This window comes from Podarcis vaucheri (assembly GCF_965113315.1).
Source record: "Podarcis vaucheri genome assembly, chromosome: 16".
NCBI lineage: Eukaryota > Metazoa > Chordata > Lepidosauria > Squamata > Lacertidae > Podarcis > Podarcis vaucheri.
In genome coordinates, this window is record NC_138754.1 from 7,817,557 (window position 1) to 7,840,330 (window position 22,774).

The 22,774-nt window shown below is 40.9% G+C and overlaps 1 long non-coding RNA gene across 1 annotated transcript; it reads right to left on the reverse strand.

Moving 5' to 3' along the window:
- Positions 1-3,544: 3,544 nt before the first annotated feature.
- On the reverse strand, positions 3,545-22,774 carry LOC309520802. Its single transcript, XR_014214436.1, has 2 exons — positions 22,701-22,774; positions 3,545-3,733 (listed from the first exon to the last, which is right to left on the reverse strand). It is a non-coding gene; the product is annotated as an uncharacterized lncRNA (long non-coding RNA).

Genomic DNA, 22,774 nt, shown 5'->3' on the forward strand with positions numbered 1-22,774 from the left:
TCTTTTCCAACCCCTAACTGGTGATGCTGGGGATGCAACCTGGAGAATTGTAACCAAGAGAATTGTAACTGTAACCAAGGGAAGCAGTAACCCAATTGAGGAACGAACAACCTTCTCACCCTCCTCACCATTGGCATGTCTGGAAGCTGGTCCTTTACCAGTTGACACAGTCCGCTCTCACTCAGCACACGGTGTTCCTAAGCGGAAGCACTGCACAGTCACTCGTGCCCATTCCCCCTGTTTCTATTGCATATCTAAGGAAAACATTGATTATGTCATTAAAGGAGCACTCCAGTTCAGTCTGGCTGCCTGACATGTTCTGTTACTGTGCTTCTAAAAAACAACCCACAAAAGGTGATGGTTCTTTGAATCAAATAAATCTTTATTGTCTCAGGAGGACATGAGCTTTAGAGATGGAGTTGAGTTGATGGATTCTTCACCTCCAGGTTGGTTCTTCATGCTGTGGAGTTCTTATAGCAACTGATAAGAATTCTTCTTAGTATATCTGTGAACTCCCAGAAGTCGACCGGGCCTTCGTTTACATCCAAAGCCTCATCAACGACAGAAGAGGCCTTTTTGTTGTGCAGTTGGGAGAGAATAAAGAAGGAAAGATAGTTACAGTGGCTGAAACCTGTGGAAAAAGGAAGCGGTCTGCTGATGAATTCAAGCACACACAAGAGTATGATACACTTAGTCATCCTTCCTGGGATGTTCTAGGAGAGATGTGTCTCTCCTAATGCCTGCCCTTGTGCGGATTATTCTGCTAAATTAATAAAAAATGAAAAAGTACTTAACAGTTGACTAGTACCAGCCAGGATAGGGGAATGGTAAGTAATTGCTTTACAACTGAAGAGGAGATATCTTCAAAATAAGAAATTTCTTAATCCCGAAAAGGGAATAACAAAGGGCAATCTGAGAAGTGAGAATTTTGAAAAGATGAAGAGAACTGAAGTGCTTCCCCCATTGCAAGCAGTAACCCAACTGAGCAACAAACCACCCTCTCCTGCTCCTCACCATTGGCATGTCTGGAAGCTGCTCCTTTACCAGTTGACGCAGTCCTCTCTCACTCAGCACACGGCGTTCCTTAGGCTGAAGCATTGCACAGTCACTCGTGCCCATTCTCTGTGGTTCTTCTGCATAACTTTTAAAAACGTTGATTATGATATAAAGGGAGCGCTCCAGTAAAGTCCGTCTGCCTGACATGTTGACCTGTCAAGAGAACTTTCAGGTGAGTCAAGGAAGTGGAGGAAATGTGGACAGACTCCAGACTCCCTCTTGAATGGCGATTAGTTGCCACAGAATCATATTTAAGCTCCATGCTCAGAGGAATTTGGCAGAAAATCAAGCTGGGCAACCCATGCAGATGGGTGGAGTACAAGTAATATATTTAATATAGCAGCAGCATCGTCGTTGACGTCATTGCCATCAAACAATCAATGTTAAGGAAATGGAGGAAATGGGGTTAGACTCCAGCCTTCCTCTTGAATGGCAATTAGTTGCCACTGGATCATAATTAAGTTCCATGCTCAGAGGAGGGTTCCAGAGGGATTTGGCAGATAATCAAGTTTCCTTAAACTTCCAGTAATGCCACGCCATGAGAAGTGCTAAATTGTAATTTCTACAAAGATGGTAGATAAAGGGAGGACTCACCCAGGTCACCAGCTGTTCCCAATTGATGCCCCAGGAGTGTACGAGAAGCAGAAGGTTGGAACTGCATCCTGTATACCTGAAGAAGGTCTCCACCCCTGATTTCAGACAAGACCTTCTATTCCTCTTCATCCAAAATTCCAGCTCTCCACCCACCACCCAGAACCAGTTTCTTCCTTCTAACAAAAAGAAACAGTATGTTATGTTGGTCTTTCTATTTTCTTACTAACGTCTTTTTGACACTTCTCATTTATCCTCCTGGAATCCTCTTAACCCTGAGTGGAATGTTCCTGACCTGCACTTTTAGCTCCAGCTAAGATTCTATTACTGTGCCTCCGAAAAACACCCCATAAAAGGTGATGGATCCTTGAATCAAATCTTTATTGTCTCAGGAGGACATGAGCTTTAGAGATGGAGTTGAGTTGATGGATTCTTCACCTCCAGGTTGGTTCTTCAAGGTGTGGAGTTCTCATCGGACATGATAAGCCATCTTCTTACTATATCCGTGAACTCCTTGAAGTCGACCTCGCCATCGTTTCCTCCCAAAGCCTCATCAACAACAGAAGAGGCATTTTTGTTGTGCAGTTGGGAGAGAATAAAGAAGGAAATATGTTCCCAATTGATGCCCCAGGAGTGTACAAGGAGCAGAAGGTTGGAACTGCATCCTGTATACCTGAAGAACGTCTCCACCTCTGATTTCAGACAAGACACTGAGGTCCAGGTCTGAGGGCCTTCTAGTGGTTCCCTCAATGTGAGAAGTGAAGTTACAGAGAGGGCCTTCTCGGTGGTGGTGCCCACCCTGTGGAACATTCTCCTATCATCTATCAAAGAGATAAACAATCACATGACCTTCCGTATTTGGGGGATGTTCTTAAAAGTTTGGAACAGATTGATCCATTTTGCATTACCTTTTATGGGAAAGTGCACCTTGGCTTTGGTACGCTTTGGTCTTGGAACGCATTTCCTGATCAGATTAAATTTGAGAACCAAGATACCACCGTATAATCTTAATGCTCTTGCTAACTTGAAAACCCGTCTAAAGAAACAATGTCCCATGGACCATATTCCAGTCTTTAGAGACAGATCCTGTGAGGATTTTACTCTCAACATCCCATTTAGATACTTTAAGAGCTCCAGAAAGATTCTTTTTGAACCCGGGGATATGATGATCTTCAATTTGTCAATTAATTTGTCTGGCACAGGTATTTAATGGGGGGGTGGACACTGTATTAATTCGATTAAAAAATTTAAAGAATGTTTTAAAAACAAAGAGTGTTTTGCATCAATTTTCCCATGAAAAACATTGAGTTAACCAGCCTGGAATTGCCTGGATCCCCACTGGGGGCCATTTTTAAGAAACAGTGTCATGTGGACCATGTTCCAATCTTTAGAGGCAGTTCTTGTGAACATTTCAGTTCCTCAAGAGCTCATGCATTGAGCCCTTCTGGACCTGGGGATATGATGATCTTTAATTTAATTTAATAATTTAATAAAAATTATTTTTTTTAAAAAATGTCAGGCCCAGGGACATGCACTATATCTTCTGCAGTGAAGGGTGAAGACTGATCCTAATAATTTATCCAGCTGCTCTACAATTTCCCTGTCTTCCTTTCAAACGACCTTCTATTCCTCTTCATCCAAAATTCCAGCTCCCCTCCCACCACCCAGAACCAGTTTGTTCCTTCTAACAAAAAGAAACAGTATGTTATGTTGGTCTTTAAACATGATTTCTATTTTCTTACAGAAATCTATTTGCCACTTCTAATAGGTGTCTTGATACTTCTTGTTTATCCTACTGCCATCCTCTTATCCCTGAGTGGAATGTTCCTGACCTGCAGTTTTTGCTGCAGCTAAGATTCTGTTACTGTGCTTCTGAAAAACACCACACAGAAGGTGATGGATCTTTGAATCAAATCTTTATTGTCTCAGGAGGACATGAGCTTTAGAGATGGAGTTGAGTTGATGGATTCTTCATCTCCAGGTTGGTTCTTCATGCTGTGGAGTTCTCATAGGACATGATAAGCCATCTTCTTACTATATCCGTGAACTCCTTGAAGTCAACCTCACCATCGTTTCCTTCCAAAGCCTCATCAGCAACAGAAGAGGCATTTTTGTTGTGCAGTTGGGAGAGAATAAAGAAGGAAAGATGTTCCCAATTGATGCCCCAGGAGTGTACAAGGAGCAGAAGGTTGGAACTGCATCCTGTATACCTGAAGAACGTCTCCACCTCTGATTTCAGACAAGACACTGAGGTCCAGGTCTGAGGGCCTTCTAGTGGTTCCCTCAATGTGAGAAGTGAAGTTACAGAGAGGGCCTTCTCGGTGGTGGTGCCCACCCTGTGGAACATTCTCCTATCATCTATCAAAGAGATAAACAATCACATGACCTTCCGTATTTGGGGGATGTTCTTAAAAGTTTGGAACAGATTGATCCATTTTGCATTACCTTTTATGGGAAAGTGCACCTTGGCTTTGGTACGCTTTGGTCTTGGAACGCATTTCCTGATCAGATTAAATTTGAGAACCAAGATACCACCGTATAATCTTTTTTTTTTTTCAATATAGATATTTATTAGTTTTCCAAAAAGAAGAAAAGAAAAAGAAAAAGAAAAAAAGACCACAACAGCAGACATAAGAAAAAAAGAAAAATAGCAACAAAGCACAAAACAAGTGTACAATATACACAATAAAAAAGAATTTTTTACCTATCAAATTAACATTGTCATCTCTGTCATCTCTTTCTGGACTTCCTTCAGCTCGTCCGTAAATCTTCCATAGTCAAAATCAAGATTACACATTGCCTGGTTTGTATTGTCATTACGCATTCCTCTTCCTCTATTTTCCTTAAACAATACCTCTTAGTCTTTCACAGTGCTTCTCTAAATCCCCTTAACGTTATTTGACCTTTACTAATATATTCCAGATAGTCTACATATTTCCCCCAATCCTTAATGAACTTTTGGTCTCTTAGGTGTCTAATCTTCCCTGTTAATCTATCTAAATCCGCGTAGTCTAATAACTTCAATCTCCACTCCTCTATTGTTGGCATTTCCTTTTTTTTCCACTTCTGGGCAAGAACTATCCTTGCTGCTGTGAGTGCGTAATAAACAAACTTATGGTCTTTCTTTTTTATTTCATTCCCTAACATCCCTAACAGAAAGATTTCAGGTTTTTTAATAAACGTATACTTTAGCACCTTCTTTAATTCGACATAGACTTCTTCCCAGAATTCTCTCACCCTCCCACACTCCCACCACATGTGGTAAAAGGAGCCCTCCTTCTTTTCACATTTCCAACATTTGCTGTCTACTTTGTACATTTTCGATAGTTTCGCAGGTGTTATGTACCACCTGTAAAACATCTTCATGACGTTCTCTTTAACCGTCATACACGCAGTAAAATCCAGACCTTCTTTCCATAAATTCTCCCAGTCCTCAAATTGTATAGCATGGCCTACATCACTAGCCCATCGAATCATTACTGTCTTAACTTCTTCATCTGCCAAATTCCAATCCAGCAACATCTTATACATTTTAGATATTGTTTTCACCTCATTATTTATAATTTCCGTCTGAAATTTTGAGTCTTTATCTGCATACCCTCTGTCTTTGGCCTGTTTTCTGAACATCTCACTAACTTGAAGGTGATGTAGCCAGTCATACACATACTCCTTAACTTGCTCATATGGTTTTACTTTCCATTTCCCATCTTCTTTCATTAATAATTGGCCATATGTTGCCCAGTCTCTTCTCATATTAATTTTCTTAACACTCATCACTTCAAGAGGTGAGAGCCAATGCGGGATTTTAGGTTCTAAGATGTTTTTATACCTTTCCCATATTTCGATAAGTGGGCCTCTAAAGATATGATTTCCAAACTCCTTGTGTGTTTTGCTCTTGCCACACCATAGATAGGCGTGCCAACCGAATCTGTTGTCGAAGCCCTCTAAATCGAGTAGCTCCTTATTCTCTAATTTAGCCCAGTCTTTTATCCAACAGAGGCATGATGCCTCATAGTATAGTCTCAGGTCCGGCAGAGCAAACCCTCCCCTTTCCCTTCTGTCTGTCAACAGTTTAAATTTTATTCGAGGTTTTTTGCCCTGCCAGATAAATCTTGATAGCACTCTTTGCCATTCTTTAAACGTTCGGCTCCCCTTAATTATGGGGATAGTCTGGAATAGAAATAGTACCCTCGGTAGCACGTTCATCTTAATAGTATTAATCCTTCCCCAAAGGGACAATCTCAGTCCTCCCCATACTTCCAAATCTTTTCTTATTTCTTTCCACACTGGCTCGTAGTTGTTTTTGAATAGATCTATATTTTTAGGCGTGAGCCAAATCCCCAGATATTTCACTTTCTTGACCGCCTGTATCTGTGACTGGTTTTGGATTATTTCTATTGCACTTTGGTCCATATTCTTTACCATCATCTTTGTTTTCCTTTTATTTAATTTGAAGCCTGCTATTTCCCCAAATTGGTCTATTTCCTTTAGGATTTCTTCTATTGTAATTATTGGATCCTCCGTCATTATTACTAGGTCGTCTGCAAATGCTTTGGTCTTATAAGCATGTTGTCCAATTGTTATTCCTTTAATTTTCCCATTTTGCCTGATTGAATTCAAGAGAACTTCTAATACCATTATGAATAGCAGCGGGGAGAGTGGGCATCCCTGTCTTGTGCCTTTCTGTATCTTTATTTCTTCCGTCACGATGTTGTTTATAATCAATTTAGCTTTTTGTTCTCTATATATTGCATTCACACCATTAAAGAAATTTCTACCCACTTCCATGTGTTCCAAGTTCTTCAACATAAAGTCCCACGCCACATTATCAAATGCTTTTTCCGCATCTACGAACATCATTATTGCTTGCTTGTCAATCCTGGTCGATAGGAATTCTAGCATATTAATTATATATCTTATGTTGTCCCTCATATATCTGCCCGGGAGGAACCCGGCCTGGTCTTTGTGGATAATTTCTGCCAATAGGGATTTCAGTCTTCTCGCCAGAATTCCTGCAAAGATTTTGTAGTCCGTATTCAATAGCGAGATTGGCCTATAATTTTTAACCTGGGTTAAATCTGCATCCTGTTTCGGAATAAAGGTAATATACGCCTCTTTCCAGGTCTCCGGGATTTCCCCTTTTCTTAAGATGTTATTCATAATTTCCTTTAAAGGATTCACAAGTACAGATTTCATCTCTTTATAGTAACCCGCTGTGAATCCATCAGGTCCCGGAGCCTTCCCTCTTTTTAAGTCTTTAATTGCCTCCTCTATCTCTTCTATTTCAATTGGCTCATTTAATCGTTGTTTCTTATCCATTGGAATTTTCTGCACCATTTTGTCTTTCAAAAATCTTTCTATCCTCCTTGAGTTGTTTCTTTCTTTGTTTTTATAGAGGCCTCTATAATACTCTAGAAACTCTTTCCTAATTCCTTTTGGGTCAGTAACCTCTTCTCCTTCTATTATAATTCTATTTATTGTACCTTGTTCCTACCTCTTCTTAATCTGCCACGCAAGCCACTTGCCAGATTTATTTGAGAATTCGAAATTCTTTTGTCTTAGTTTTTCAATATTCCACTCCACTTCTCTATTTAATATTGCAGCGAATTGAGCCTGCAGAATTTTGATGTTTTCTTTCGTTTTCTGACAGTTAGGTTTCCGAATTAATTTTTGTTCATTGTCCATAATCTGCCTTAGAATTTCTTCTTTTCCTTTCTCTCTATTCTTATTTTTAATCGCATTCTGTTGGATAAAATATCCTCTTATTACGGCTTTGCTTGCGTCCCAGACTATGTTGATGTTTGTACCTTTATCACAGTTATCCGTAAAGTATTCTGTTAATTTTTTGTGTGCGTTTTCTACGATTCCCTGGTCATTTAAGAGATATTCTTTCAGTCTCCATCTAAAAGTTCTTCTCTCGTAACTCTCCAGTTCCCATTCTATCGGACTGTGATCAGAGATTACTCTTGGTTTTATTTCGATTTGTTTAACCCTCGGACATAGTTCGCTTGATATCCAGACCTGATCTATCCGTGACATCGAGTGGTGTGGTTCAGAGTGAAATGTATATTGTTTATCCAATGGGTGCCTAAGACGCCAAATGTCTATCAAATTGTAGTTTTTTACCATTGAGAAAATGATTTTGGCAATTTCCCTTCTTTACTTACTCCTTCTCTTAGTCTATCCGCTTCTAGGGAGACCACACCATTCATGTCCCCCATTAAAATGATTTTCTGATCCATATAATCCGAGATTTTCCCCTCGAGGTATTTAAAGAAATCAGTCTTATTGCTATTTGGTGCATAGATCCCAATCACAACCATACTCTCCCCTTGCCAATTAATCCGAACAGCTACCATCCTCCCCTCTTCATCTTTAAATATTTGTTTAGCTTCAATCTTTTTTTTAATATACAACACAACCCCTTTTTTTCTTTTCTCTGTCGGAGGATTCGAATTCAATTCCCAATCTTTTGTTAATTAGCAATTTTTTATGTTTTTTAGCTACATGCGTCTCTTGGAGGCAAATAATATCCAGGTTTTTCTTTTTCAAGAATTGCTCAATTTTATTCCTCTTTTTTTTTCTCGTTCATTCCATTAATATTCCAACTCAAAATTTTTAATCCCATAATGCCTGACATTCACCTAACTTTTCTCTTTCTTTTTCTCTCCCCCCTTTTTCCCCTCTCTTTTTCCTCTCTTTTCCCCTTGTTAGTTTTCTGTGTTTTCTTCCTCCTCCTCTTCTTCTTCCTCCTCTTCCGATCCGCCTCCGTTCGCTTCTTGTTCGTCCTCTGTTCTTATGTCTCTAGGTGATCCTCCCTCTGCTTCTCTTGTTCCACCTTCCTCTGATTTCAGCTCCTTATATTTCCTCAAGAATTTCCCAGTTTCTTCTGGATTTGATAATCTGTGCCTTTTGGACTTCCGGAGGCGGCGCGAAACAAGTAATGGCGGTCCTCTTCGCGCTGCGAAGAGGGGCTCCGCAGAAAAGGGTCGTTCGCTGCGGCAAAGCGACGACCCACTAAGAAAAACCACGAGCAGAGTGAGCTCGTGGCCGTGGGATCCGGCGGGCACCAAGAGCAACCCCCAAAACGAAGAAGGGACCCCGTAAGGGGCTCCGGAAGCGCGGAGGGGAAGCGGTGCTGTGGATTCATCGCTCTTTCTGCGGGAGTGAAGCCGCGCGGCTGTTACGGATGAGCGCCGACCTTTCTTCCTTCTACATTGGATTACAGACCAACTACTCGTGAGTAAGATCTACCTGAGATTGGATTACAAAATTTAAGAATTTGGCTGAAAGCGGGAGACGAGAAAAAGGAAGTCCGTCTCCCGATGGTGCTTAGTGATCAAAGGCAAAGGATTTGACAGGCTGGAAGCAGCACAGAAGGGCTTTAAACCAAGAGAAATCATACGCTTAGAGAAGCTGGAAACTGAAAGGCAAGTTACTTTTATTTCTTTGGGACTGATTCTATCTTTCTTTATGGGGACTTCCTCCTCTGCTAAACTTATTAAAAAATTCTAAAGACTTTAAAAACCCAAGCCCCGGACTTGCAGCGGGACAAAAGGCTGTTTTGCAGATACACTTACAAATCTGAAATGGTTATTTAGAGGCATCACTGTTGGATACAATTTAACAACTGTACTTTGCACCTTTTAAGAGACTTGTGGCAACATTGTGAGAGCTCTGCTTGAGGGAAAAGGTCTTCCCCAAAGACTATTGTTAATTCACTTAATTGCAGGAACTTTAATGGCGACTGAAACTTTGTTTCTTCCTTCCTGAACTGCAACAGTACTCCCTCTAGTGGAGTTTGGGATTTACAATTTCCTGGGAACCAACTTTGCTTTGTCTCTCTGTGGTTTGGTTGTTTACTCCAAGGCCTGCCTTTCCCAGGAAATTTTTGACAGCCTGACCTTGAATCCAAAGACAGGTGGGGAATGAGCGACAGAGTAAAAACAAGAGCTGCGTCGAAGGCAGGGAAAGGCAAACTGACACAAACAACCCTATTTTCTCAGGGACGTAGATCTTCAGTCCCTGCCGTCTTGCAGACTGCACCCTCGCCAACAACTCTAGCTGAAGAAGCTGAACAATTAACAGGTGAGGATATGGCATCTGGAGGGTCTAACACTTTGTTAGAGGAAATGCTACAACAATTTGCAATTTTGAACAAAAAAGTGGATGACCAAACTGCAAAAATTGATTTAGCCACATCCTCAATTACCAAACTTTCAGAACAGGTGGCTAAGCACTCACAAGACATTGGAAATCTAAACGACGCAACATCTGAAAATCGAAAACTGGCGGAGGCTGCGAACCAAAAAGCAGAGGCCGCAGCAAAAGGAGTGGAGGAACTGAAAGGAGAGGTAAGACCCCTCCACAAACATATTACAGACCAGCAGGCCTACCTGTCTTTGGTGGAACTGCGAAACAAGGAAAATAATCTGAGATTACGCTCTATCCCAGAGATTGAGAAAGAGGACTTGATAGGCTTTCTAACAGCAGAATTCTCTAAATTCTGGGGTATTAATGAAGACACAGACTTTAAAATAACAACGGCATTTAGATTGGGAAGAGTTGTTGGAAAGGACAGGCCTAGAGACTGTTTGATCATCTTAAGGACTAAACAGGAGAGAGACAAGCTACTTGACCTACATTTTAACAAAGCACTTGTGATACAGGACAGAAGAGCACAAATCTACAAGGACATCCCTAAGCAATTATTGGATCTCAGATCTAACTATACTGACCTAGCTGGATTTTTGAGAGGTAACGGAATACCATACAGGTGGGAGTTTCCACAAGGTCTTTCATTCAAATACAAAGGAAAGAAGATAAAAATCAAAACGAAAGAGGATAGCCAGAAGTTCCTACACGACAACGGAGAAGACTTGCAGAAAGGAGCAGCAGCTATTTGGCCACCACCTGAGTCTGGGAAAGAGCCACCACCTTCGGATCCGGACAAAAAAGAAGACACCCAATAAAGAGTAACAACAGATCGATACAGGATGTCCCTGCAGCTGTATAGTTGGAACATTAATGGCGCGAATTCCCCAGAAAAACGCAAAAGGATCTTCCATATTCTAAAGAAAGAAAATTTGGATATAATCTGTTTGCAAGAAACTCATGTGACCAGGTTACACAAGAAGGTGTTAATAAATAAAAGACTAGGCCAAGAATTTATTTCATCAGACAGAGTTAAAAAGAGAGGCGTGGTGATCTACGCCAAGGAGAACCTTTCACCAAAATTCTTGTTCAAAGATGAACAAGGAAGAATCCTGGCTATCGAAATATCGACCCAAGGAGAGAAAATATTGATATTAGGAATCTACGCACCAAATGAGGGGAAATCAGAATTTTACAAGAAGCTGCATGAGACATTACTGGACTATCTGGACTACTCTAACATCATTATGATGGGAGATATGAATGGGGTTGTCTCTACTTTAATGGATAAGTCACAGAACCAGAATTTGACCAAAGATGGAAGACTACCAAAAACCTTTTTCGAATTAACTGACAATATGGATTTAATTGATTTATGGAGGACGAGAAACCCCCTTGGTAAAGAAGGAACTTTCTTTTCTGAGGCCCATCTGTCATGGACAAGAATCGACCAAATTTGGACAACTAGAGGGCTGGCACCTAAGACTACAAAAATAGAAATCTGCCCAAAGACATGCTCCGACCATAACGCTTTGAAAATGGAAATGAGACTAACTACTGCCGACTCCTTCAGATGGAAAATGAATGACAATTTATTAAGAGATCAAGAGATTGTAAAGAAGGCCCAAAAAGCTTTAAAGGACTATTTTGAAATTAATTTGAATACCTCGGTGGAAAAAAGAATAATCTGGGACGCGAGTAAAGCTGTTATGAGAGGGTTTCTGATACAACAGAATACGATCAAGAAAAAGTTCTGGAATGGTAAAAAGGATAAGATATTGGAGAAGATAAGGGATGGTGAGAAAAAATTAAGATTAAACCCAAAATCAAAGGAGACTTTAAGAGAAATTAAATTCCACCAGTCACAATATGCGAAACTGATCAATCAAGAAGTGGAATGGAAGATTAAACAAATGAAACAAAGATCCTTTGAGTCGGCGAATAAATGTGGGAAACTGCTAGCTTGGCAGTTGAAAAAGAGACAAAAATTAAATTACGTTACCAATCTAGAAGTTGAAGGAAAGAACATTCAGAAACCGGGAGAAATTAGAAAGTGTTTCCAGAAATATTTTAAAAAATTGTATACACAAGGATCCGAGGATGCGACTGAGATAGAACAATTTTTGAAAGAAAACGGCCTTCCAGAAATATCACAAGAAAAGAGATCAATCTTGAACTGTAAAATAACACAACAGGAAATTGAGGATGCCATTCAGAATATGCAGCTAGGCAAATCTCCAGGCCCTGATGGACTCACCTCCAAATATTATAAGACTTTAAAAGACTACTTGATACAACCATTAATGGAGGTTTGTAACCAGATTATGGGGGGAGGGAGGGCACCAGATACGTGGAAAGAAGCATTCATCACATTGATACCTAAAGTGGAAACTGAAAAGACTCAACTTAAGAACTACCGACCCATCTCACTCCTAAATGTGGATTATAAAATATTTGCGGATGTTTTAGCAAATAGATTTAAAAAAGTATTAAATGAAGTAATTCATAAGGACCAAGCAGGCTTTCTCCCAGGTAGACATTTGTTTGACAACACTAGGAACATTATCGATATTTTGGAACTTTTACAAACAAATATTAATACCAAAGCAGTGTTAATTTTTATTGATGCGGAGAAGGCCTTTGACAACATTTCTTGGAAATTTATGAAGAAAAACTTGGAAGGGATGGGAGTGGGAAGGGGATTTGAGAATGGAATAGAGGCAATCTATTCAGAACAAAAAGCTAAGTTGATAGTGAACAATGTGGTGACAGAAGAACTTCATATTGAAAAAGGAACACGCCAGGGGTGCCCCCTATCCCCTCTGTTGTTTATTTCGGTTCTGGAGGTTTTGCTGAATATGATAAGGGAGGATCGGCAGGTACAAGGAATACGGGTCGGAGCGAAACAATATAAACTGAAAGCATTTGCAGATGACTTGGTTTTAACATTACAGGAGCCAGAACCTAGTACAAAAAGAGTTTTGGAATTGATTCAGAAATTTGGTCGGGTGGCGGGTTTTAAGTTGAACAAACAAAAAACCAAAGTGTTAGGGAAAAATTTGACGGTTATTGAAACAGAGGGGTTCCAGAGGGAAACGGAACTAAACATTGTTAAAAAAGTGAAATACCTGGGGGTCAATCTGTCTTCTAAGAATTTGAATCTATTCAAAGATAATTATGAAAAATGTTGGTCAGAGGTTAAAAAAGACTTTGAAATTTGGTCAAGACTGAAATTATCCTTGTTAGGCCGAATTGCAGTTATAAAAATGAACGTTTTGCCAAAAATGTTGTTTCTGTTTCAAGCCTTGCAGGTCGTGGACAGAGTGGAATGTTTTGGAAAGTGGCAGAGGGATATCTCTAGGTTCGTCTGGCAGGGCAAAAAGCCCCGAATAAAGTTTAAAATATTAACTGATGCAAAGGAGAGAGGGGGGTTTGCCCTGCCGGACTTAAGGTTATATTATGAAGCTGCGGCCTTCTGCTGGATGAAGGATTGGATCTTATTGGAAAACACTGATGTCCTAGATCTGGAAGGCTTTAACAATTCGTTAGGTTGGCATGCGTATTTGTGGTATGACAAGGGGAAAACATATGGAATGTTCAAAAACCATATTGTCAGGAAAGCAATATATATGGTCTGGAAAAAATATAAAGACTTATTGGAAAGTAAAACTCCGAGGTGGATTTCACCAATAGAGGCCAAAGCTCGGAAAACAGCCAATATGGAGGCACACTGGCCAAAATATTGGGAAATAATAGAAAACATTGGAGGTAATTGGAAGTTGCAGAGCTTTGAAAAACTAAAGGATAAGGTGCAAAATTGGCTACACTATGCCCAAATTAATGAGGTTTTTAAGCTAGATAAAAAGGTAGGATTCCAGGTGGAAAAATCGAAACTTGAGACAGAGTTGTTAGAACCAAAGACCAAGGTATTATCGAGAATGTACAACTTGCTGCTTAAATGGAACACTCAGGATGAGACAGTTAAGTCAGCCATGATAAAATGGGCTCAAGACATTGGTTACAATATTATGTCCGAAGACTGGGAAAGGTTATGGACCACCGGTATGAAATTTACGGCATGTAGTGCCTTGAAAGAAAACATTATGAAAATGGTATACCGGTGGTACATGACCCCAGTCAAACTTGCTAAGATATACCATTTGTCTGACAATAAATGTTGGAAATGTAAGGAGGCTGAAGGGACATTCTTTCACCTCTGGTGGACTTGTCCAAGATTGAAGGCCTTTTGGGAAATGATTTATAACGAGTTAAAAAAGGTGTTTAAGTACACCTTCCCCAAGAAACCAGAGGCCTTCCTTCTGGGCATTGTCGGCCAGAAGGTGTTAAAAAAGGATAGAACTTTTTTTATGTATGCTACAACAGCAGCAAGAATCCTTATTGCTAAGCACTGGAAGACCCAAGATTTGCCCACACTGGAGGACTGGCAGACGCAATTGATGAACTACATGGAACTGGCCGAGATGACTGCAAGGATCCGAGACATGGGAGAAGAGGCAATGGAGGAGGAATGGAAAAAATTTAAAGACTATTTGCAGAAGTATTATAAGTTGTATGAAACATAAGACGTCGTATGATTGGGAACGTTAGCCCCAGCAATGAAATTTTATTATCTATGAAACTGACAATATTCATGAAAGAATCAAAGTTTAAACGGGTAAAAAGGATATTATGTTATATTTTTAGAGTAATTGGAGAATAAGAGATTTAAACTTAAATTGCAACTGAAAATGTAAAGAAACACATGAAATAAGGGTATAATTTGCTGGCAAATTTCATTATCAAGAATGCACTCATGTGGGAGATGTGGGGAAGTCCAAAGGAAATTTGAAATAAGTTGTCGAAATGGTTGAGATTTTCTGTTTTTTCTTTCTTTTTGTCTTTAGCTCTGTCTTTTTTTTGTTCTCTATGTAATTTGGAAAAAATGTAATAAAAATTATTATAAAAAAAAAAGATAATCTGTGCCTTTTACCTCTGTATTCAAATGATATTCCTTCAGGGAACTCCCATCTGAATTCAATTCTGTTCCTCTTCAGAGTCTGCGCTAGTGGTTTATAAAAGTCTCTTCGTTTAAGTAGTCTAATTGGAACATCTTTGAAGATGATTATATAATTTCCCCCTATATTCAGTCTTTTTTCTCTATTCATTTGTAGTATCCTATTTCTTACTTCCTTATCCCTAAAGGTAATCAGACAGTCTCCTGGAAATTTTTTCATTTTTGTTGTTTTTACACGCATTCTGAATGCACTCTGAACATTTCTGGCCATTTCTTCTATTGGTACATCCATCCAGGCCGCAAGCTCTTTTATCAGTCTTTCCTTAATATTTTCATTTTGTAATTCCGGGATGGCTCTCAGCCTAAGGTTCGTCTCTCTCTGCCGGAGTTCATTCATGGCTATGACATCTTTTATCTCCTCTTGTGCTTTGTTTAAGTCCGACACTTCAGCTTTAATCCTTTCCTTATCCCGTTTAATATCCTTTAATTCTAATCTTGTCTTCTTCATCCCTTCCTCTACATTTTGCGTTCTTCTAAATACCTCTTTTATCTGGCCTTTAAGTTCGTTTACTGTTTCCTCAATCTTTTTATCCATATTTCCGATTTTGTTATCTACTTGTTCTAACTTATGCTCTAAATTATTCTGACTTTGTTTTATTTCCACTAGCATCTTCATAATATCTGCCTTAGAATCTGTTTCTTGTTTCGATCCCCTCCTATCTCCAGGGGTCCCCCCGTTCGTGCCTTTCTTTACCGTATGCGACATCTTATATTCTTATATTCTTATATTTTCCCCGTTCACCCCGTTTCTATATAGCACCTTCACTTATACCTCCCTCCTCCTTACCTCCCTTTTTTGTTATTTAATCTGTATAGGGTCGCTATTCCCCGCTCAAGTATTTAACAATCATATAATACTCCCCAGCGGGACCTTTTTCCATTCAGAACACCCCCAGTCGGATACACAGACAATCCACAATTAATTGGGAGAAAGGTAGGGTGTCATAAGAAAAAAAAAAAGAAGAAACAGAGGAACAGGAGGGGGGAGAGGGTGAGTTGTAGGGTCAATTAATTTTAGTCTCGCCACTAGAGGTCACCAAGTCTCTTCCAATTAGCTCCCCGAGGTGTAGCAGTAGCGAGGTATAGCAATATCCTGTCCCAAAAGCATACAGTCTCTCCGCATGTCAAACCGTCTCAAGGAGCAAAAAAAAAAAAAAAAAAGAGGGGGGGGAAGTATTTGCAGTAAGTCCAATGTATATATATATTTCCCCGCCACAGGAGTGAATGTAGTTGTGTTCCTTTCTTTCTTCCTTCCACCTTAGACTTTTTCTCAGTCTGCCACGCTCCGAAAATTTTAATGGCGATGGAGCCTTCTCTTCCGGTTTCCCTTCCTTCTACATTTCTGAGTTCAAAAAAAAAAAGGGAGAAGTGCTCCTCTCGTCTACTTCAACCGCCGTTTCGTCAAGGACTCTCTGCAGCAACAATTTGTCCCTGGTCTCCACTTTCCTCCCACATGTCTTTTGATATTAAGTCTCTAAGCGAAAGTCACTTTATAGAAGGGAGATAAGTAAGGAGAAACAAAGTATCCGCCAAGGCAACTTACTTTCGCTTTCCCAGTACTGGAGTCGCGCTGTGTCTGGCAGATCCCGTTTTCGGGCTGAACTCCGTTTATATCTTGGTTTGCTTCCCGACTTCCTTGTTGATATTGTCACAGAGATTAAAGTTGTTTAAGCCGGAGTTCTTTGATGTGAGAGCGCAACGCTTTCCAGACAAGCTCGGGGCTTCGCTAAGTGGAGGTCGGCAATGGCTTCCCTCGACCGCTGAACAACACCGCCGTACTCTTCGCTCCGTTTTTGGAGCTACCTGACAGCTGAGCCGCTCGCTTTTGGTCGCTACGGGAACCAGCTCCTCTGGACACCCTCCAGAGGTGTTTTCGGGGGGCTTCCGCGCCCTGAAGCACCCCCTAATCCTCCAAAATAGCCCGGGGTTTCCCTCTCGGTAAAACCCCCGCTTGTAGCAAGATCGCGCAGCACCGTATAATCTTAATGCTCTTGCTAACTTGAAAACCCGTCTAAAGAAACAGTGTCCCATGGACCATATTCCAGTCTTTAGAGACAGATCCTGTGAGGATTTTACTCTCAACATCCCATTTAGATTCTTTAAGAGTTCCAGAAAGATACTTTCTGAACCCGGGGATATGATGATCTTCAATTTGTCAATTAATTTGTCTGGCACAGGTTTTTAATGGGGGGGTGGACACTGTATTAATTTGATTTAGAAATTTAAAGAATGTTTTAAAAACAAAGAGTGTTTTGCATCAATTTTCCCATGAAAAACATTGAGTTAACCAGCCTGGAATTGCCTGGATCCCCACTGGGGGCCATTTTTAAGAAACAGTGTCATGTGGACCATGTTCCAATCTTTAGAGGCAGTTCTTGTGAACATTTCAGTTCCTCAAGAGCTCATGCATTGAGCCCTTCTGGACCTGGGGATATGATGATCTTTAATTTAATTTAATAATTTAATAAAAATTATTTTTTTAAAAAAATGTCAGGCCCAGGGACGTGCACTATATCTTCTGCAGTGAAGGGTGAAGACTGATCCTAATAATTTATCCAGCTGCTCTACAATTTCCCTGTCTTCCTTTCAAACGACCTTCTATTCCTCTTCATCCAAAATTCCAGTTCCCCACCCACCACCCAGAACCAGTTTGTTCCTTCTAACAAAAAGAAACAGTATGTTATGTTGATCTTTAAACATGATTTCTATTTTCTTACAGAAATCTATTTGCCACTTCTAATAGGTGTCTTGATACTTCTCGTTTATCCTACTGCCATCCTCTTATCCCTGAGTGGAATGTTCCTGACCAGCAGTTTTTGCTGCAGCTAAGATTCTGTTACTGTGCTTCTGAAAAACACCCCACACAAGGTGATGGATCTTTGAATCAAATCTTTATTGTCTCGGGAGGACATGAGCTTTAGAGATGGAGTTGAGTTGATGGATTCTTCACCTCCAGGTTGGTTCTTCATGGTGTGGAGTTCTCATAGGACATGGTAAGAAATCTGCTTACTATATCCGTGAACGCCCAGAAGTCGACCTGGCCTTCATTTACTTCCAAAGCCTCATCAACGACAGAAGAGGCCTTTTTGTTGTGCAGTTGGGAGAGAATAAAGAAGGAAAGATGGTTACAGTGGCTGAAACCATTGGAAAAAGCAAACAGTCTTCTGATGAATTCAAGCACACACAAGAGTATGATACACTTAGTCATCCTTCCTGGGATGTTCTAGGAGAGCTGTGTCTCTCCTTATGTCATGGGGCTCCCAACTCCCATTGGCCCCAGTTAGCACAGCCAACAGTCAGAGATGACAGAGGTTGTGGTCCAGACACTCCTGGGGGGAAACACAATGGGGAGAGCTGGCTCAGAAAAATCCAAGGTTGGAAGCAGCGGTAGTTTCAGCCCAATCCTTCTATAGTTAGCAGGCTGATAACCAAGAATAACTTACAGGAGGGATGGGGAAACTGCCAACCCCCCCCCCCCAAATATTCCGGGACTCTCCAACTCACAGTGACCCCAGCAGTTGACAGGGCAATTCCTGCACTCAGGGACCAAAATGCATTGCAACCATTGGAACCAAGAAAACAGTAACTTGTAACATGCAATTTTTCACAGAGAACATTCTAATGCATTTTTTGTTCCATCACTGCTGGACTTTATAACACTTTGTTAAATTTTATGCCAGATTGATTCTAACAATCGTTTTCACTTTTTAAAAAGAAAGTTTGGTCTCATCTCGGGTAAACTGTTTAGAGGTCTTTGTAGATTAAACTGTAAAAGTGTTGCACCCAAGTGGGGTTTTCCTTTCCTTTTCTGTCTGTGGAACAACTTCTGCAAGAGTAACAGAACATCCCCTCCTTCTCCTCCTCAATGCAGTCACAGAAAATCCACTCTGGAAGGTTGTGGAGAGGGAGCAGAGGGAGGAGAGAGGGAGGAGGCTTGGCTGCCCTTGTGCGGATCATTCTGCTAAATAAAAAAAAAATGAAAAAGTACTTTAACAGGTGACTAGTACCAGCCAGGATGGAGGAATGGTAAGAAATTGCTTTACAACTGAAAGGGAGATAGCTTCAAAACAAGAAATTTCATAATAATAATAATAATAATAATAATAATAATAATAATAATATTTATATCCCGCCCTCCCCAACCGAAGCTGGGCTCAGAGCAGCTAAAAACAGTATAAAGCATTATAAAGCATTATAAAATCATTTCATGATAAAATGAATCCAGTAAAGGGAAAAGCAAAGGGCAATCTGAGAAGTGAGAATTTTGAAAAGATGCAGAGAACTGAAGTGCTTCCCCCATTGCAAGGAGTAATCCAATTCAGCAACAAACCACCCTCTCCTGCTCCTCACCTGTGGCATGTCTGGAAGCTGGTCTTTTACCAGTTGACGCAGTCCTCTCTCACTCAGCACACGGCGTTCCTTAGGCTGAAGCATTGCACACTCACTCGTGCCCATTCTCTGTGGTTCTTCTGCATAACTATTGAAAACGGTGATTGTGATACGAAGGGAGTACTGCAGTTCAGTGCGGCTGCCTGACATGTTGACCTGTCAAGCGAACTTTCAGGTGAGTCAAGGAAGTGGAGGAAATGGGGACAGACTCCAGACTCCCTCTTGAATGGCGATCAGTTGCCACAGAATCATATTTAAGCACCATGCTCAGAGGCGGGTTCCACCAGGATCTGGCAGAACATCAAGCTCCCTTAAAATTCCAGTGATGCCACGCCATGAGCAGTGCTAAATTGCAATTTCTACAAAGATGGTAGATAAAGGGAGGATTCACCCAGGTCACCAGGTGTTCCCAATTGATGCCCCAGGAGTGTACAAGGAGCAGAAGGTTGGAACTGCATCCTGTATACCTGAAGAACGTCTCCACCTCTGATTTCAGACAAGACACTGAGGTCCAGGTCTGAGGGCCTTCTAGTGGTTCCCTCAATGTGAGAAGTGAAGTTACAGAGGGGGCCTTCTCGGTGGTGGTGCCCACCCTGTGGAACATTCTCCTATCATCTATCAAAGAGATAAACAATCACATGACCTTCCATAGACGTCTAAGGCAGCCCCATATGAGGAGGTTTTGAATGTCTGATGTTTCACTGTCTTCTTTTCTACTCTGTTGAAAGCTGCCCAGAGTGGCTGGGCAACCCATGCAGATAGGTGGGGGACAAGTAATATATTTAATATATCATCATCAATATCATCATTATTAAACAATCAGTATATCTATTTCTAAGGGACTCTGGAAATTATTTATTGCTTTCATTAGATGAATCAATGGTCTCGTTAGTAAAATAGAGGTCTTTGTAGATTAAACAGTAAAAGTGTTGTTGTTGACAAAGGACAGCTGGAGATATGAAGGGCCCCTTTACATTCAGTAGCTTAGGGCCTCATCAATCCTAAATCCGGCCCTGGGAAGAAGGGGCTGATATTATTAGGAACTGGCTTATTTATATCGAGTCAGACTGTGGGTCCAACGGGCTCAGTGCTGCCCACACTGACTTGCAGGAGCAATCCAGGGTTCCAGGCTGTAGTCTTTTCCAAGCCCTAACTGGGGATGCCGGGGAGGCAACCTGGAGAATTGTAACCAAGAGAATTGTAACTGTAAGCAAGGGAAGCGGTAAGCCAACTGAGGAACGGACAACCTTCTCACCCTCCTCACCATTGGCATGTCTGGAAGCTGGTCTTTTACCAGTTGACGCAGTCCTCTCTCACTCAGCACACGGCGTTCCTCTTAGGCTGAAGCATTGCACAGTCACTCGTGCCCATTCTCTGCGGTTCTTCTGCATAACTATTGAAAACGTCGATTGTGATATAAAGGGAGTGCTGCAGTTCAGTCTGGCTGCCTGACATGTTGACCTGTCAAGCGAACTTTCAGGTGGGTCAAGGAAGTGAAGGAAATGGGGACAGACTCCAGTCACCCTCTTGAATGGTGATCAGTTGCCACATAATCATATTTAAGCACCATGCTCAGAGGGATTTGGCAGAAAATTAAGTTTCCTTAAACATCCAGTGATGCCACGCTGTGAGAAGTACTAAATTGTAATTTCTACAAATATGGTAGATAAAAGGAGGACTCACCCAGGTCACCAGCTGTTCCCAATTGATGCCCCAGGAGTGTACGAGGAGCAGAAGGTTGGAACTGCATCCTGTATACCTGAAGAAGGTCTCCACCCCTGATTTCAGGCAAGACACTGAGGTCCAGGTCTGAGGGCCTTCTAGTGGTTCCCTCAATGTGAGAAGAGAAGTTACAGAGGGGGCCTTCTAGGTGGTGGTGCCCACCCTGTGGAACGTTCTCCTGTCATCTATCAAAGAGATAAACAATCAAATGAACTTCCGTAGACGTTTAAGGCAGCCCTGTATCAGGAGGTTTTTAATGTCTGATGTTTCGTTGTCTTCTTTTCTGCTCTGTTGGAAGCTGCCCAGGGTGGCTGGGCAACCAATGCAGATGGGTGGGGGACAAGTAATATATTTAATATATCATCATCAACATCATCATTATTAAACAATCAGTATATCTATTTCTAAGTGACTCTAGAAATTATTGATTGCTTTCATTAGATGGATCAATGGTCTCGTTAGTAAAATTCAGGTCAAATTGCTATTTGGGGGGATGTTCTTAAAAGTTTGGAACAGATCGATCCATTTTGCATTACCTTTTATGGGAAAGTGCACCTTGGTTTTGGTACGCTTTGGTCTTGGAACGCATTTCCGGATCAGATTAAATTTGAGAACCAAGATACCACCGTATAATCTTCATGCTCTTGCTAACTTGAAAACCCGTCTAAAGAAACAGTGTCCCATGGACCATATTCCAGTCTTTAGAGGCAGGTCCTGTGAAGATTTTACTCTGAACATCCCATTTAGATTCTTTAAGAGCTCCAGAAAGATTCTTTCTGAACCCGGGGATATGATGATCTTCAATATGTCAATTAATTTGTCTGGCACAGGTATTTAATGGGGGGGTGGACACTGTATTAATTCGATTAAAAAATTTAAAGAATGTTTTAAAAACAAAGAGTGTTTTGCATCAATTTTCCCATGAAAAACATTGAGTTAACCAGCCTGGAATTGCCTGGATCCCCACTGGGGGCCATTTTTAAGAAACAGTGTCATGTGGACCATGTTCCAATCTTTAGAGGCAGTTCTTGTGAACATTTCAGTTCCTCAAGAGCTCATGCATTGAGCCCTTCTGGACCTGGGGATATGATGATCTTTAATTTAATTTAATAATTTAATAAAAATTATTTTTTTAAAAAAATGTCAGGCCCAGGGACATGCACTATATCTTCTGCAGTGAAGGGTGAAGACTGATCCTAATAATTTATCCAGCTGCTCTACAATTTCCCTGTCTTCCTTTCAAACGACCTTCTATTCCTCTTCATCCAAAATTCCAGCTCCCCACCCACCACCCAGAACCAGTTTCTTCCTTCTAACAAAAAGAAACAGTATGTTATGTTGGTCTTTAAACATGATTTCTATTTTCTTACTAATATATTTTTGACACTTCTAATAGGTGTCTTGATACTTCTCATTTATCCTACTGACATCCTCTTATCCATGGATGGAATGCTCCTGACCTGCAGTTTTTGCTGCAGCTAAGATTCTGTTACTGTGCTTCTGAAAAACACCCCACACAAGGTGATGGATCTTTGAATCAAATCTTTATTGTCTCGGGAGGACATGAGCTTTCGAAATGGAGTTGAGTTGATGGATTCTTCACCTCCAGGTTGGTTCTTCATGGTGTGGAGTTCTCATTGGACATGATAAGCCATCTTCTTACTAGATCCGCAAACTCCCGATAGGTGACCAAGGTATCATTGTCTTCCAAAACCTCATCAACGACAGAAGAGGCCTTTTTGTTGTGCGGTTGGGAGAGAATAAAGAAGGAAAGATGGTTACAGTGGC